We start from the raw sequence: 16,373 nt of genomic DNA, 5'->3' as shown, positions 1-16,373 counted from the left end.
TTCTACCTTCTACCTTCGCAGCTCTGAGAGGTTTCTTGTAGAAGATATCTGATGGTATTTTGTTGAATTTGAAAAAATAAAGCCCTAATATGCATATGTACGTGTGAATTTTGATTTGCAAAACAAGGGTTTGAAAAGCGTCAATTAATTCTTAGCGATTTCGAGTATTTTGAAAGAGTTATATTTTCTGCGAGTTATTAGTGAAATGACATGGAAACGTTAAAAATGAAAATTATATTTAATCAAATGTTACATTTTTTATTTTATTGACACTTCCTTTGTTTTGTTTACAAATGCCTATAGTTTAAATTCTACCTTCTACCTTCGCAGCTCTGAGAGGTTTCTTGTAGAAGAATTTTGATTTGCAAAACAAGGGTTTGAAAAGCGTCAATTAATTCTTAGCGATTTCGAGTATTTTGAAAGAGTTATATTTTCTGCGAGTTATTAGTGAAATGACATAGAAACGTTAAAAATGAAAATTATATTTAATCAAATGTTACATTTTTTATTTTATTGACACTTCCTTTGTTTTGTTTACAAATGCCTATAGTTTAAATTCTATCTTCTACCTTCGCAGCTCTGAGAGGTTTCTTGTAGAAGGTATCTGATGGTATTTTGTTGAATTTGAAAAAATAAAGCCCTAATATGCATATGTACGTGTGAATTTTGATTTGCAAAACAAGGGTTTGAAAAGCGTCAATTAATTCTTAGCGATTTCGAGTATTTTGAAAGAGTTATATTTTCTGCGAGTTATTAGTGAAATGACATAGAAACGTTAAAAATGAAAATTATATTTAATCAAATGTTACATTTTTTATTTTATTGACACTTCCTTTGTTTTGTTTACAAATGCCTATAGTTTAAATTCTACCTTCTACCTTCGCAGCTCTGAGAGGTTTCTTGTAATAATGTAATATGTGTTTTGTTTTAATGATACTAGAAATTGCTCTATCAATAGACCAACATTTGCCTTGGATCGTTTGTTTGCATTTGATTTACTATTATTCTGCCAATCTTAATGATGGACTAAGCAATTGGACAAATTGCGGATATTTATTGTAGTAAAGAAATTAGGGTAAATTTTGAATTTTGGTGGAGGTTCGTTTGTTAATTCAACTTGAATTTAATCCAGAGAAGGATTTAAGAAATTTCTAATTAATGGTAAAGTGAGATCTTTGCTAATAAATTCATTTAATAAAATTCAATTATGTTAAAAACAAATTTTTAACAGATCAAGAGTGTCCTTTAATCAAACTTCTAAGATCGTTAAACATTTTTTCTTCCATAAAGCAATGTCCGAAGAAAGGAAAATTAAAAAGAACAAAAATTTAGAGAAAAAATCTGAGTTCACCAATGATTTTTTTACTTTGGCTAAGAAAGAACAATCCCTTTCTTAAAGTGCGGAAAATCATGTAATCATTTGAATAAAAAATTGGAAAATAAATAAGTTATTCTCAACTAAGAGGTAGTATTGAGTTTCTAAAGATTAATATGCCAATGTTAGGTAGAAGCTAGAGTTAGGACAGATAGTAATATAATTGCTAGGACGAATCATGGAATCATGGCTTAAATAGAACGGTTTGCTAAAGCTGTCGTCAGTTTGCAATTTTTTCTTCGGTTGTCTTATAAAACTTCAACCTGTCTGCTGAATAATATGCTAAAAATGGGTATGATATTTTAAATCGTTTTTAGAAAATTTGTATGAACAAATGTATCATTTGGTGTTGAAATAAACACTTAATCATATCTATAAACCAATTTTGTGGAAAAACCTTGGAACTTATTAATTTTTCGCATTTTTCTAAAATACTCATAAAAAATCTTATAAAGGAGCTCACTTGATGCTTTGTTTGTATTTACTACTTTCGAAATTTTAAGAAACGAGGACTCTAATAGATTACTAAGGGCAAAATATGAGATTAATGAATATTACTAATAATGCGAAATATTAAATGGATAAATTAATATTTTTTAAGAAAACAAACTTAAAAATCAACTAAATTGGATTAAATACAAATAAGATTAAATAAGATAAAAGATTGCAAAAAAATATTTAATAAAATGAGCAATAAGTATGAAATATGGATAGTAGGCTTTTTTGCCTTTGTCAAACACCCTATTTTGCCTGTGTGTATTACATCTGCTTAACGGGTTTTTATTGTTTATTTGCAACGATGTAGTACTTTATATCGACTCTTCTTTTCTAAGAGCAAACCATGTGTTATAATTTTGTGTGAATTCTTTCTTACAAAATTTTTATTAATATATTTAACCCTCTTGTCATTTTTATCAGACTGTGTTACTTCTTTTGGCTGAAGTATTTCATTTTTTTTTATTTTAAATTCACTTTTAAATTGACTTAATCTGATTTTGATATAGTCATGAAGATACATTTTATTATAATTTCTAAAATCTTTCTTGTAATCCATAATGGAAACTTCATTTATTTCATTTAAATTTTCAATTAACTTGTCGCTACTGTTATTTTCTTTTTGTTTGTCCTCCAAAAATAGGGGATATCTAAGTCCTTTATTTTTAAATTGAGATTTAACTTTAATAGGTATAATTTTATTATCAGACTTTAAGCAGACCAAAGACTTTTCGATTATTGCCTAGTTTGAGGTCAAAAATTCTTTCGGTTTATTTATATCCAATTGTTTATAAGTGCTCGACACTTTTTGTAACGTGTGATTAATTATCGGAGCTAAAGTGTTTAAGGTTATAGCCTCGTTAGAGGTCGAATATACCTTAGATTTCTTCAGGTCCGATTTCTTAAAGTTATTCCGTATTTTATTACGGTTTTTTGATTGTTCAATTATCTGAACTGAATTTGAATTATTTGTATTTATTGGAACTAAACTGTTTAAGGTTACTGCCTCGTTAGGGGTCAGTAATTCCTTGGGTTTATTTAGTTCAAAATTTTTTAATTGTTTCCTTTAATTTATTAGGGAATTCTATTTGTTCATCGGGTGTCCCGTAACCAATTTTAACTGAAGAGTTGACCATTTTCGCTTCGTTAGAATTCGAACATTTTTCCGAAAAAACATTCATGTTTTTACATGAAGAACTATCGTCAATTTTCCGTCTATCCTCTTCCGTACCTAAGGAGTATCTATTGGCATAAATGTGGTCAAATCTTGATGTTATATCGTCAAATTGAAGTTGGAATTGTTTCTCTAATCGCTCCGTTCGTTCGCGGACGGCATTTTTCACCGCCGCTTCTATCACCTTCTGTAGCTCGATTATATCCATGTCTATTATGGACGAGCACTTCAGGATGAAACTTTCACGAAAGAAAAATTTAGCCGAAAAAACTATTTTTAGTTACATGTTACGATATCACTTACACTGAATTATTAAATTCTTGTCACATTTTCTAAAACACATTTCCACATTATTTTTTAATTCTTTTTTTTTTCTCAAAAAGTGCATAAAATGTTGAAGTCTATGTTTTATCAAAAAGTCTACTTACATGTCTTTATTTTTGATTAATTTAATATTTACAAATATAAACTAAATCTCCAGTTGCTTGTTGATCCAAATGTAGATGATGGTGTTGTTATAGTTGGGCGTGGATGATCTTACTTTGTTGGGCGCCAATTATTTATTTAAGATCTTTATTTCATCACATTGGCCTTTTGGTCAATGCATAATAATAACACAACGTTGTTATTGATTTCTGAATCACTTTATTATTAGTACGAGCTAACCGCTCCCATTAAAGGTATAAATGTAATTGAACTAAAACTAAAAGTATAGCTAGCCACCACCAAATTGTATAATAAGCATATTGTGGCAATTTGGGCATTGACACAAAGTCAGCACCTTATTGCCCTACTTAATATTCTTATTGTCGCAATCAGGGCGTTAACAGCTATGTCAGCACCTTATTGCAACTATTCAAATTTATTAATAATATTAATTTATATTTTTAACTACATATTTAACAGCATATTTGTTTCCTGATAACTTATATACGGTATTATTTAGATATTACAAAAGAAATTTTTCAGTTAGGTTTTGATATACACGAAATAGACCTCGATGACTGTCAGTTTTGCTTGTCAATGTGTACTATACTTAATTTGCAGCAAAATTGATTGAATGAGTCTATAACGTAACAATGGACGCTACCGCTACATTAGGTTAGGTTAGGTTCAGGATGCGTGACTGCCAATACTGACAGCCACTCCACTCGGAGACCTTGAGGTCCATTGTGATCATCCAGACTATTGTTGTTATTGGTGATTGATGGTGTTTTGTTGTGATGTACTTAGGTGAATCCGGTTATTGTGTTGAATATATGGTGATTGTGTGCATGATGGAGATGATGATTGTTGCTGGTTAATGTGTTTGTTATTGGTGATTGCTGGTGTTGTTGTTGTGATGTAGTTAGGTAAATCAGGTTATTGTGTTGAATATATGGTGATTGCGTGCATAATGGAGATGATGATTTTTTTTTTTTTGCTGGTTAGGGTGTTTGTTATGGTGATGCCAAAGATGATAATGTGAGAGTTCCAATGCTATGTGTTTGGGATGTGGTTGGTTATGTAGGGGGTTTGGATAGGAAGGATAGGGAGAAAATGGAAATGTACAGAATAGATGAGAGGAGGGAAAAGAAAATAAAGTAATTAGTAATAATCAAGAGTAGGAGAAGAGTAAATGAAAGTAAGGAAAATATGGATATAAGTAAATATAGGTATACTACATGCTACATACGGATGCAGATTAAGTCCGCACTGTACTGCCCCAGAGCCACTTAAGGCTCTTGCAGTACGCTACCAAGATTTTTGGGTCGACAGAGGAAAAGTAGGAAAGAGATTCAATCACGTGTACACCAAAAAGTAAATGCCTTTTGACAATTAGTCTAGGACATTTACATAAAAGGTGCTCAATTGTCTCCGTTTCCTCCTCATCCTCACATAGCCTACAGTACTCAATGCTGTTGCCATCCCACTTGCACGTCATAAATCTAATGCCGCAGTGGCCAGTTATGACTCCTGTGGCGATCCTGATCTCCGACTTGCATAGTGAGAGAAGGGACGCAGTCCTACGCCTCGAGATAGCCGGCCAGATAGACTTTGATACCTTACAACCAGGTACGTCCTGCCATATCCTTTCGGTTTTCTCTGCGTAGAACTGGCTAAGCTTGCCGAGAAAATAGCAAAGCGGGGGTTTGACGTAGTCCTCTACCATAAGGTTAGAGGACTGGGAGCCACGTCTCGCTAATTCGTCAACAATCTCGTTTCCCTCAACATTGCAGTGCCCTGGTACCCAGCATAGCCTAACACGTGAATTACAAGTTTTTAACAAGGACCTACAGTTTTGAACAATCCTAGATTTAATAGTATAAGACCTTAGCGCCTTAAGGGCGGCCTGGCTATCTACATAGATTGTGACTGCCCTACCTGTTTCGTCCGTCAGTCCTACTATTAATTCTAAGGCCTTCATTACTGCGAAGACCTCCGCTTGAAAGACACTGCAATTCGTATTAAGCTTGTAAGAGCGTTTAATGTTTAGCTCATTGCAGTACACCCCCGCACCAGTACCTTCGACCATCTTAAAGCCATCAGTAAAGATGGAGAGGCTATCGGGTAGTGGCCTGCCATGCTCCCATTCACTTCTGGCAGGGATATAGACCTCCGCTACATCAAAGTCCAGCGAAGGCGAGATGTAGTCTGTTTCAGACCCACCGCCACATAGTCCGATCTGACTGCTAAGATGTAAAATGCTAGCATGTCCAGACCCTGAAGTACGCCATAGATTAAGCTCCTTGAGCCTCAAGGCACTACGGGATGCTAGATACTGAACAGAAGCATCCAGAGGGTGGATGTTCAGTATTGCACTCAGTGCTGCTTGAGGGGTGCTCTTCATTGCCCCCGTAATAAGAACTGAGGCTGATCTTTGCACACTAGCTAGTCTAGACAAATTTGACTTACTATTCAGGGCCTGCCACCAAACAAGACACCCATAGGTCAAAATGGGGCATACCACTGTCGAGAACAACCAATGTACGACATTTGGTCTCAGACCCCAACTCTTACCTATCGAGTTCTTACAAGAATAGAGTGCAATTAGACCCCTTTTGGTGCGCTCCTCTGTGTTCCTTTTCCATCTAAGTTGATGGTCAAGAATCACACCCAGGTATTTCGCCTCCGTAGAGAGATTCAACTGCACTCCATCTAGTGTTTGTGGTACGAACTCGCTGATCTTTCTTTTCCTAGTAAAGAGCACCAGCTCTGTCTTAGCCGGATTCACACCCAGTCCATTGTTGTGAGCCCAGCGTGAGAGTTTAGCAAGTGCCCTTTGCATTAAATCAGATAATGTGGTTAAGAATTTCCCACTAATCAGGATTACCACATCATCCGCATAAGCAACTACCCTTGTTCCTAAATTGTCGAATTCCAAGAGTATCCCATTTATCACCAGTAGCCAGAGCAAGGGGGATAAGACTCCCCCTTGAGGTGTGCCCCTGGTGACAGATCTCCTAATAGAGCTCTCCCCAATATTAGAATTGATCAGTCTGCTTCTAAGCATACTGTCAATCCAATCTATCAAGATAGAGGGGACACCCAGTGATTCTAGAGCGAGATGAATGGATTCGAGCTTCACGTTATTAAAGGCACCCTCTATGTCCAGAAAGGCAGCCAAAGTGAAGTTCGAATCCCCCATATTCTTCTCTATACAATCTACGACACAGTGTAGCGCTGTTTCTGTTGATTTACCTTTAATATAAACATGTTGAGAATTGCTTATGAGGTCACTGCTGAAGAAAGTTCTAATTTCTAAGTCTAACAACCTTTCCAAAGTCTTTAAGAGAAAAGAGGAAAGACTAATCGGCCTATAGTCTTTAGGCAGCGAGTGACTTGGTTTCCCAGCTTTGGGAATATAGGTCACTGTCACCTCTTTCCATAGTGCCGGAATGTGCGATAGTAGTAAACATGCCTTAAAAATCTTCTGAAGGATGGTTATCAGCACAGCCGGAGCATTCTGAAGCATCGCTGGAATGACACCATCAGGTCCAGGAGACTTATATGGCTGAAAAGTACTTATCGCCCATGAGATTTTAGGATAGCTTATTAATCTGTTGACAAGAGCCACCTTCTCGGGCGTGCGGTTCCTGCTTTCATACACACTCGGTGCACTCGAGCTGGCATCCTCACTCCCAGGGAAGTGTGTTCCTGTCAGCAGATCTAGAGTCTCCAGAGCGGAGTTAGTCCAGGTACCGTCATCCCGTTTGATGCTCCCGAAGGGTTTTGGATCCTTCGAGATCACCTTACGGAATCTCGCCGCTGCATTAACCCCTACTATCGATTCACTAAAGCTTTTCCACGAGTCCCTTTTAGCTTTCCTGATTTCACTCTTATACCGATTGAAACTCTCTTTATAGAGATTCCAGTCGGTATCAGACTTTGTTCTGTTAGCTTTATTATATGCTTTCCTACAACTTTTCCTAAGCTTAGCCAGCTCCTTATTCCACCAAACTGGTTGTGTTCTCCTACCAGGATAAGTTAACGGGCAGGACTTCTCATAGCAACACAGGAGGACACGCGTGAGATCTTCAACTTGGCCATCTATTTCCTCCGTTGTACGTGGTTCGGAGAACTCGCACAACCTCGAGGAAGCAAGGGAGTTGTAGATTTCCCAGCTTGTTCTCCTTGGATTCCTATGAGGTAGTTGCCTTTTACCTCCAAAATGCACTCGAAAGTGTATCGCCCTGTGATCTGAAAAAGAACACTCATTCGATACTCTCCAGTCCATTATGGAAGTATCCTCCATATTTGTAAGAGTGATGTCTAAGACCTCCTCTCTTACCCTATTATGAAAGGTGGCGGTGTCACCCCTGTTGCATACTCTAAGATTATTAACTAAAATAAAATCGAATATGGACTCACCCCTCGTATTGGTGTCTCTGCTTCCCCAGTGAAAGTGGTGAGCATTTGCATCACAGCCGCTACATTAACACTACAGGAAACCGCGTGTCTATGTGGTAAATATTGAGCCTCGCACTACCAACTAATAGAAGTGGAATTTTTGTGTTTTACTGTAAAAATTAGTAACCTATGTCCTTCATATCAAACTACAAATGTTTCGAAACTATCAAAATTCGAAACATTTGTACTAATTATTACAAATTATCGAGTACACGGACAGACATATTGTCAAATAGTTAATAGGGGGCAGAGGTATTTTTGGAAATTTCACCATTACATAACGGTAACATAGATTCACCACAACACAAAAGAAAAAATCACATTTTTTTATTAAAACACCAACTTCCCCAGCTTTACATATCAACGTGGGTCATCTTGCAAAACAAATAAAAATCAAACCCTTCATACAGCACGGAAACAACTCGAGTTTAATACCGCCATAATCCGGTTTATAGTGTGGTCTTCAATCGATTTGCAATTGCACTGCTTGTGATGCTTAATATTGCTATTGCCACCTGTGATTTATGAACTGTTTCGTTAAGACGATACGAATACAAATGTGTTCAAACTGCTACCTGAGTTACTTTTTGTTTATATATGAGTTATTTTTGTTTGTTTTTTGTTTTCAGTCGAACAACCATTTTCTACACCGAAAGGCGTTTGGTAGTAATTCGAACGAATTTGATTTCGGATCGTCTTAGAAATCAAATATATTATAGTCATTCATTTACCATCATTCAAAACACAAATTTGTTTTTCACTGAACACTAATTTTAAATGTAAGTTATATGCATAGGTAAGGGTACTTTACACGATAAGAAAAAATACATTTCGAAATGTCATATTTTATTGGTATTTTTTCCCATTGATCTTTATTAAGTTTCGCATATTAGTGGAGGGTCTTTTTCCAGCTTTTTTCCTCAGGTGAATCCATAAAGTTTTTGTAAATAAGATGAACGTCTAGAATGTCTTGTCTTGTTAGATTTTATATTGTATTTACTTTTTTGATTTTCAGGTTCCAAAAACCACAATTTTGACGTTGTCGTTAAATAAGTTGTAGAAGATCTGCAAATAAACCTCAGAAAACTTATTTTACCTAAAGCCATTGCTTCATATACAACCCTTTGCCATAGACAAATTAAATGTACATATAGACAAAGGAATGCTCTAAACAATGTTCTTAACATCGAGTTTGTTGACCGAACAACTCAATGAAAACTACAATAAATACAATTCTATAAAGTTACTTTTTGACGGAATCTACATCCTCGGATAAAAATGTAAAAGAAAATCGTGCCTTTTTCTCAAAAATCGCCTTCGAAAAATATTCAGTATTTTGGTTTGAGTCTGTTGACAGCACACAGCATGAGTAATCTTTTGTCTATACAATTCGTTTGTCTATGCCAATACCATAACTTACAGTTCTCCGAAGTTTTCAGTATGTATTACATTTTTATTTTCCAGGGTTGTAAGATGGTTGCGCCATACTTTTTGGGTCCCCTCGTAATAATACAACATAATGTTCGTCTCATTAGCAAATATAACGTCATCAAAGTACTTTAAAGGGCTTGAAATCTTCTCTGTAGAAAATTCGTTTCCCTATATTTTACGGGGAGAGCAGTGGGTTTTCCTATCCCTTCGTTATAATGCTTTTCTGACTTTTTCACGTAACGCACATATTCCAAAATCGTTTTCAATTACAAAACCAAAATTTGATTCTGGTTTTTGGTCTATTATTGATTTCCTAAATTATTTGGTGACGAAAAGTTATACTCTACATTTCTATATACCAAGAACGCCATAAAAATTCTTAATTGCAAACAAATCGTGGGAATATTCACAATTTTATTGCACTTTAACTGATTTGCAAACATTTAGACCAAGGCCAAGAAATCAAGTAGATACAGTTTTTGTTGTTGTTATTTCTGGCCGATTTCTGATTTTATTGCCTTAATGATATTTTAAACAGTAAAAAACTTAACATTATTGAACTAAATTTTGTTTTAATCTTAAATTAAAAGTCAAAATTTTCCAAATTCGTTGGTAATAATTTTTTTGTTTAAAAAAGAAAATCTGTTGTGCGACATTTGGTAAGTGAAAACAAAATTACTCCAGACACGTAAATCTGGATCGGTTGTTTTTTACTGCTTACATTACGTTAATACTATACAACTGCGACATCTGTTGAAACGGAAGAAAAACTTCTAATGTGTTTTTATAATTTAGTGGTTTACGATAAAATGATACGATAAAACCTGCGCCTAGAAGTAAACTACAAAATTTGAAATTATTTGTGATAATTTACGGTATATAATATTTTACGGTATATAGTAGCAAAATATAAGGATTTTTGTTGTTGATATTTTTTGTGGTTCCAGGACGAATTTTCTAAAACCCGGCCGTATCTCGCACATTTGCACCAACAGTGACCTACTGGTAAAATTTCAAGCTCATAGCTTTAGCCGTTTTGGCTGGGCGTTGATGATGAGTCAGTCAGTCACTTATCACCAAGCTCAAATATATAATAGATTATTTATTCATTTATATTTATTTATTTATTTATGTATTTATAGCATATGCCCGCTACTTCGTTAGCGAAAAATCCCCATGGTATAAAGCAGAATAATAAATAAATTGACCAAAATTCAGAATATAATGTCTTCATTTCCCATTTACAACTTTTTTTATCAAAATAAAAGCCAGTAATACTACTTACGACAGTTAAGAGTGTTACTATTTATCTTTTTCTAAAAATCAAGTATTTAGTTTTCAAAAAGAACTACATAAATCGAATCGTTCGCTATATAGTTTGACGTAAATCAACTTATCTCCAAAAATTAATGTCTACAATCGTAAAGCAAATATGTCTCTCCCTCCCTCCTTCCCTTCGCTTCTTATGGTATTGTATTTTTCGAAGGCAAAAAAAATTTCTTTGTTAGTTAATACCAGCACTTTAATGTTAATTAACATTTAGTAATATTCGTACCGCGAAAACACTAATTATCAAAAACTCTACCCGTTTGTAAAAATTGAGCTTGCTTCTAGTTCTGTCTGTTCACACAACCCCAGTGATCCCCATTTGTAAACTTACAGAACTATATTTTAAAATCACCACTTTATCTAAACCAATACTAAATATCAGCTTAGAAATCTATCTGTTCACACAAAACCAAAGGTACCAAATTTAGTACGCAAATTAAAACCTTTTTTACATTTCCGTTTTTTATTGAATTCGTTCGGTAAGTACCCAACGCAATTTACCCCTCGCAACGCTTTAAAAACGCATTTAAAAGTTGCACTTTTGTTTCATAATTTTTTGTAAGGAACCGGTATGCACAAATCTATAATTCTTAATATTTTACAAAACAGTTATATTTTTCTCTTAAAATCAGAAATGTAAAATAGTGGAAATTTAAAGTTGAAATTTAATCATTACAAATGATGATTTCTGTGATACTAAGAATCCTCTCGCAAATGAAACGGTAAAAATAGAAATGCAGTGACAACCTGAACTTAATGTTAGACATTCTGTAATATATAATATAATATAAGTTTTGTCTTTAAACTTTAAAATACTTAAAAACCTAAACCTATGTTGCTAATATTTCGCACAGAGGTTTTCTATCTACAAAGAACAACAAATGCCAAATTACAACAAAATACGTAGGAAAATGTATCCTAACGGCCGGTATGGTTAAATGAGGGCTATACCAACGTGTACTGAAAATATTTTGTACATATTCCGAAAACCCTATATTCTAAAGCGGGGTACACACGATCAGTTTTGACTGTCGATTTTTCGGAAATATCGATAAATGTCAAAGTATCCAGCAACCACAAAATATTTTATATTGACTGACAAAAATGAACGGCCACACTGGCAAGCAACCGATTACTTGAGCAAAACTGACAGTCAAAACTGATCGTGTGTACCCCGCTTTAAGGGGAGTACACACTATCAATCAAAAATGACAGCCAGCGTACTTTTAGGACATTTTTCCTGCAAATAACAACTTTTATTTAGCGAAGAACCTTTTAAATACAATATAAATTATTTATTTAAGATCTTTATTTCATCACATTGGCCTTTTGGTCAATGCATAATAATAACACAACGTTGTTATTGATTTCTGAATCACTTTATTATTAGTACGAGCTAACCGCTCCCATTAAAGGTATAAATGTAATTGAACTAAAACTAAAAGTATAGCTAGCCACCACCAAATTGTATAATAAGCATATTGTGGCAATTTGGGCATTGACACAAAGTCAGCACCTTATTGCCCTACTTAATATTCTTATTGTCGCAATCAGGGCGTTAACAGCTATGTCAGCACCTTATTGCAACTATTCAAATTTATTAATAATATTAATTAATATTTTTAACTACATATTTAATAGCATATTTGTTTCCTGATAACTGCTCTCCCTTTAAGAAGTGGGTGTCCCAGCCACGACATAGCTTTCAACAACTCGTTGAATTTTCTTAGAAGCACGTCTTGTCTTAAGATATTGGCAAAGGATGATAGCGCCACTAAAAGATAGACTTGCTGTCATTGCAACGGCAAACAACATTTTTGGGGAGCCATCTGATGCAACGTCATCCCTAAGTTCCTTTATGATTTTCAGGTTTTGCTCATTCATTCGGTGCAACATCGGCAGGCTTAAAACATCATTATGGCCAATGATGTCCAGTAACGGTGAAGAGGCTATTCCTGGTGCTTTCATTAGGTTTCCATTGTGGTTTATGTAATTGGTATCATTTATTGTAGCTGTGTTCTCAAAGGTGATGAGATAAGTACCGCTTATGGTCATTTCAGGGCTGTTATCTGTTCTAACCCTTGCGGATTGGTCGTTGATTACTATTACACCCTCGTCCACGATGGTTATAGGTCTTAAGTGACTTGGTTGTGTGTGGCATTGGGCAGAACCTCCTGAATGAATTGCACGCGCACAGGTATCGCTTTTCATTACTCTGCAGAATGTTGCTTGGTTGACCTTTGCACAATTGTTGACAGCTATGACCCTATCGTCGCATTCTGCAACTGTATTTTCTTCCAACTGCAATATGGTGTCGTTATGGTTTACAGGAAATATTATGACCGCTTGGCAGCTCTACTCTAGGATATTCGGATTTCGTGAAAGCGAGTGGATCCAGGAGTGTGGGTGAAAACATGTCTTATGGTGACACTATCGGTACTTAGTAGTGCGCATGATGGAATAATAAGGTGGCGTAAAATAGCTTGGTGGTTGGTTTCAATCTGTCAAAACTGTCTGTCTGAAAACTTAAACAAACATTTTGATATTTTGAAGAATTTTCGGCCACAAAGTTGGGTTGTTGTTGTGCTCTTTATGTAACCTGGTAAATATATCTTGACCATTATTTAGTCGCGCGTTTAGATCGTCGTCGCTCGATCATCGTGGTTGCTGTTTGTTTGGTGATTTATTATTCAATCCGATCGCAGGTGAGCTACATATATTATAAATAATACATGCACTACATAACTTATTCTAAATGGTTATTATAAATTCACATTAATTAATAATTTTACATTAACTAATAATTTTAATTAAATTGCAAAATTATAAACCTTTCAATAAATAGACTTCAATTTATTATTCCCTAAATTTGGGGAGTTTTTAACGTTACATTTAGCTAGTGTGACAATAATCTTAAAATTCAGAATTTGAGCGAAACTGTGCAATTTTGGTCACTATTATTACTTATATCCAAGATTTGCCTATGAGTTGGTTTCATTTGCCTTTCCGTCCCATTTCGCTATTGATTTTTTAACCGGCATATAAAAAAGAAATTGATCTCTTGAATTATCTTTGTGGACCTAACGGCAATGCTATTGTAATATTGATTTATTAAACAGAAACAAAAATACAGCTTGGACAATGCAATAAAAGGAAAGAAAGCAAATAAATCTATCGCAAATTGACCTTTCGGGCCACTCCCCTTCTAAAAAATCGTCGAAAAATTGTTCGAATTATTATTAAGATACTAGTCATGGAGTATTTATATAAGTAAAAACTCAGATTGCTGACCTGTGCTGTAATATAAGTGTCCATTTCAAAACGAAATTTTGTGCTTTTATTTCTATTTTCGATGAGGTTAAAATACCATTAAAATCATTTCCCACGGAGGATGAATTCACTCATATCCATGATAGAGTTTTCAGAGAATGCGGCAATCAGTTCTAAGGGTTTTAGCTATGGCTAAAGTAATGTCCAAGATTGTCTAAACATTATTATGCCCTTTTTTCTCACATGCAAAATTTAAGAGCTTTTGTGTATTCATTACAATAACAAACATGTCGATCTACTGAACATCTTTAGTGACCGATTTTTCTCTAAAATTCATGTACATCCGATTTAGGAAATACCTAGTCTGTCAAGTTAAGGTAGCGGTGAGCGAAATTGCGATATGTAAATCATATTTTAAACATAAATGTAATCCAAATTAATAAATTTAATTAATAAAAAGTTGACACCAACTTTAAAGTTGCCTAATGCTCATGAAATAAGGTAAAGTTTGCAATAGACTCAACTCAGAACAAACAATACCTAAGTGGATACAATGCGAAAACCTTGTTAATATGTGCGGTATTTTGTTGAATTTGAAAAAATAAAGCCCTAATATGCATATGTACGTGTGAATTTTGATTTGCAAAACAAGGGTTTGAAAAGCGTCAATTAATTCTTAGCGATTTCGAGTATTTTGAAAGAGTTATATTTTCTGCGAGTTATTAGTGAAATGACATAGAAACGTTAAAAATGAAAATTATATTTAATCAAATGTTACATTTTTTATTTTATTTACACTTCCTTTGTTTTGTTTAAAAATGCCTATAGTTTAAATTCTACCTTCTACCTTCGCAGCTCTGAGAGGTTTCTTGTAGAAGATATCTGATGGTATTTTGTTGAATTTGAAAAAATAAAGCCCTAATATGCATATGTACGTGTGAATTTTGATTTGCAAAACAAGGGTTTGAAAAGCGTCAATTAATTCTTAGCGATTTCGAGTATTTTGAAAGAGTTATATTTTCTGCGAGTTATTAGTGAAATGACATGGAAACGTTAAAAATGAAAATTATATTTAATCAAATGTTACATTTTTTATTTTATTGACACTTCCTTTGTTTTGTTTACAAATGCCTATAGTTTAAATTCTACCTTCTACCTTCGCAGCTCTGAGAGGTTTCTTGTAGAAGAATTTTGATTTGCAAAACAAGGGTTTGAAAAGCGTCAATTAATTCTTAGCGATTTCGAGTATTTTGAAAGAGTTATATTTTCTGCGAGTTATTAGTGAAATGACATAGAAACGTTAAAAATGAAAATTATATTTAATCAAATGTTACATTTTTTATTTTATTGACACTTCCTTTGTTTTGTTTACAAATGCCTATAGTTTAAATTCTATCTTCTACCTTCGCAGCTCTGAGAGGTTTCTTGTAGAAGGTATCTGATGGTATTTTGTTGAATTTGAAAAAATAAAGCCCTAATATGCATATGTACGTGTGAATTTTGATTTGCAAAACAAGGGTTTGAAAAGCGTCAATTAATTCTTAGCGATTTCGAGTATTTTGAAAGAGTTATATTTTCTGCGAGTTATTAGTGAAATGACATAGAAACGTTAAAAATGAAAATTATATTTAATCAAATGTTACATTTTTTATTTTATTGACACTTCCTTTGTTTTGTTTACAAATGCCTATAGTTTAAATTCTACCTTCTACCTTCGCAGCTCTGAGAGGTTTCTTGTAATAATGTAATATGTGTTTTGTTTTAATGATACTAGAAATTGCTCTATCAATAGACCAACATTTGCCTTGGATCGTTTGTTTGCATTTGATTTACTATTATTCTGCCAATCTTAATGATGGACTAAGCAATTGGACAAATTGCGGATATTTATTGTAGTAAAGAAATTAGGGTAAATTTTGAATTTTGGTGGAGGTTCGTTTGTTAATTCAACTTGAATTTAATCCAGAGAAGGATTTAAGAAATTTCTAATTAATGGTAAAGTGAGATCTTTGCTAATAAATTCATTTAATAAAATTCAATTATGTTAAAAACAAATTTTTAACAGATCAAGAGTGTCCTTTAATCAAACTTCTAAGATCGTTAAACATTTTTTCTTCCATAAAGCAATGTCCGAAGAAAGGAAAATTAAAAAGAACAAAAATTTAGAGAAAAAATCTGAGTTCACCAATGATTTTTTTACTTTGGCTAAGAAAGAACAATCCCTTTCTTAAAGTGCGGAAAATCATGTAATCATTTGAATAAAAAATTGGAAAATAAATAAGTTATTCTCAACTAAGAGGTAGTATTGAGTTTCTAAAGATTAATATGCCAATGTTAGGTAGAAGCTAGAGTTAGGACAGATAGTAATATAATTGCTAGGACGAATCATGGAATCATGGCTTAAATAGA

Source organism: Musca autumnalis, unplaced genomic scaffold, assembly GCF_047663935.1.
Source record: "Musca autumnalis isolate F117 unplaced genomic scaffold, ASM4766393v1 scaffold_5, whole genome shotgun sequence".
Classification (NCBI taxonomy): Eukaryota; Metazoa; Arthropoda; class Insecta; order Diptera; family Muscidae; genus Musca; species Musca autumnalis.
This window is presented reverse-complemented; position numbering follows the sequence as displayed.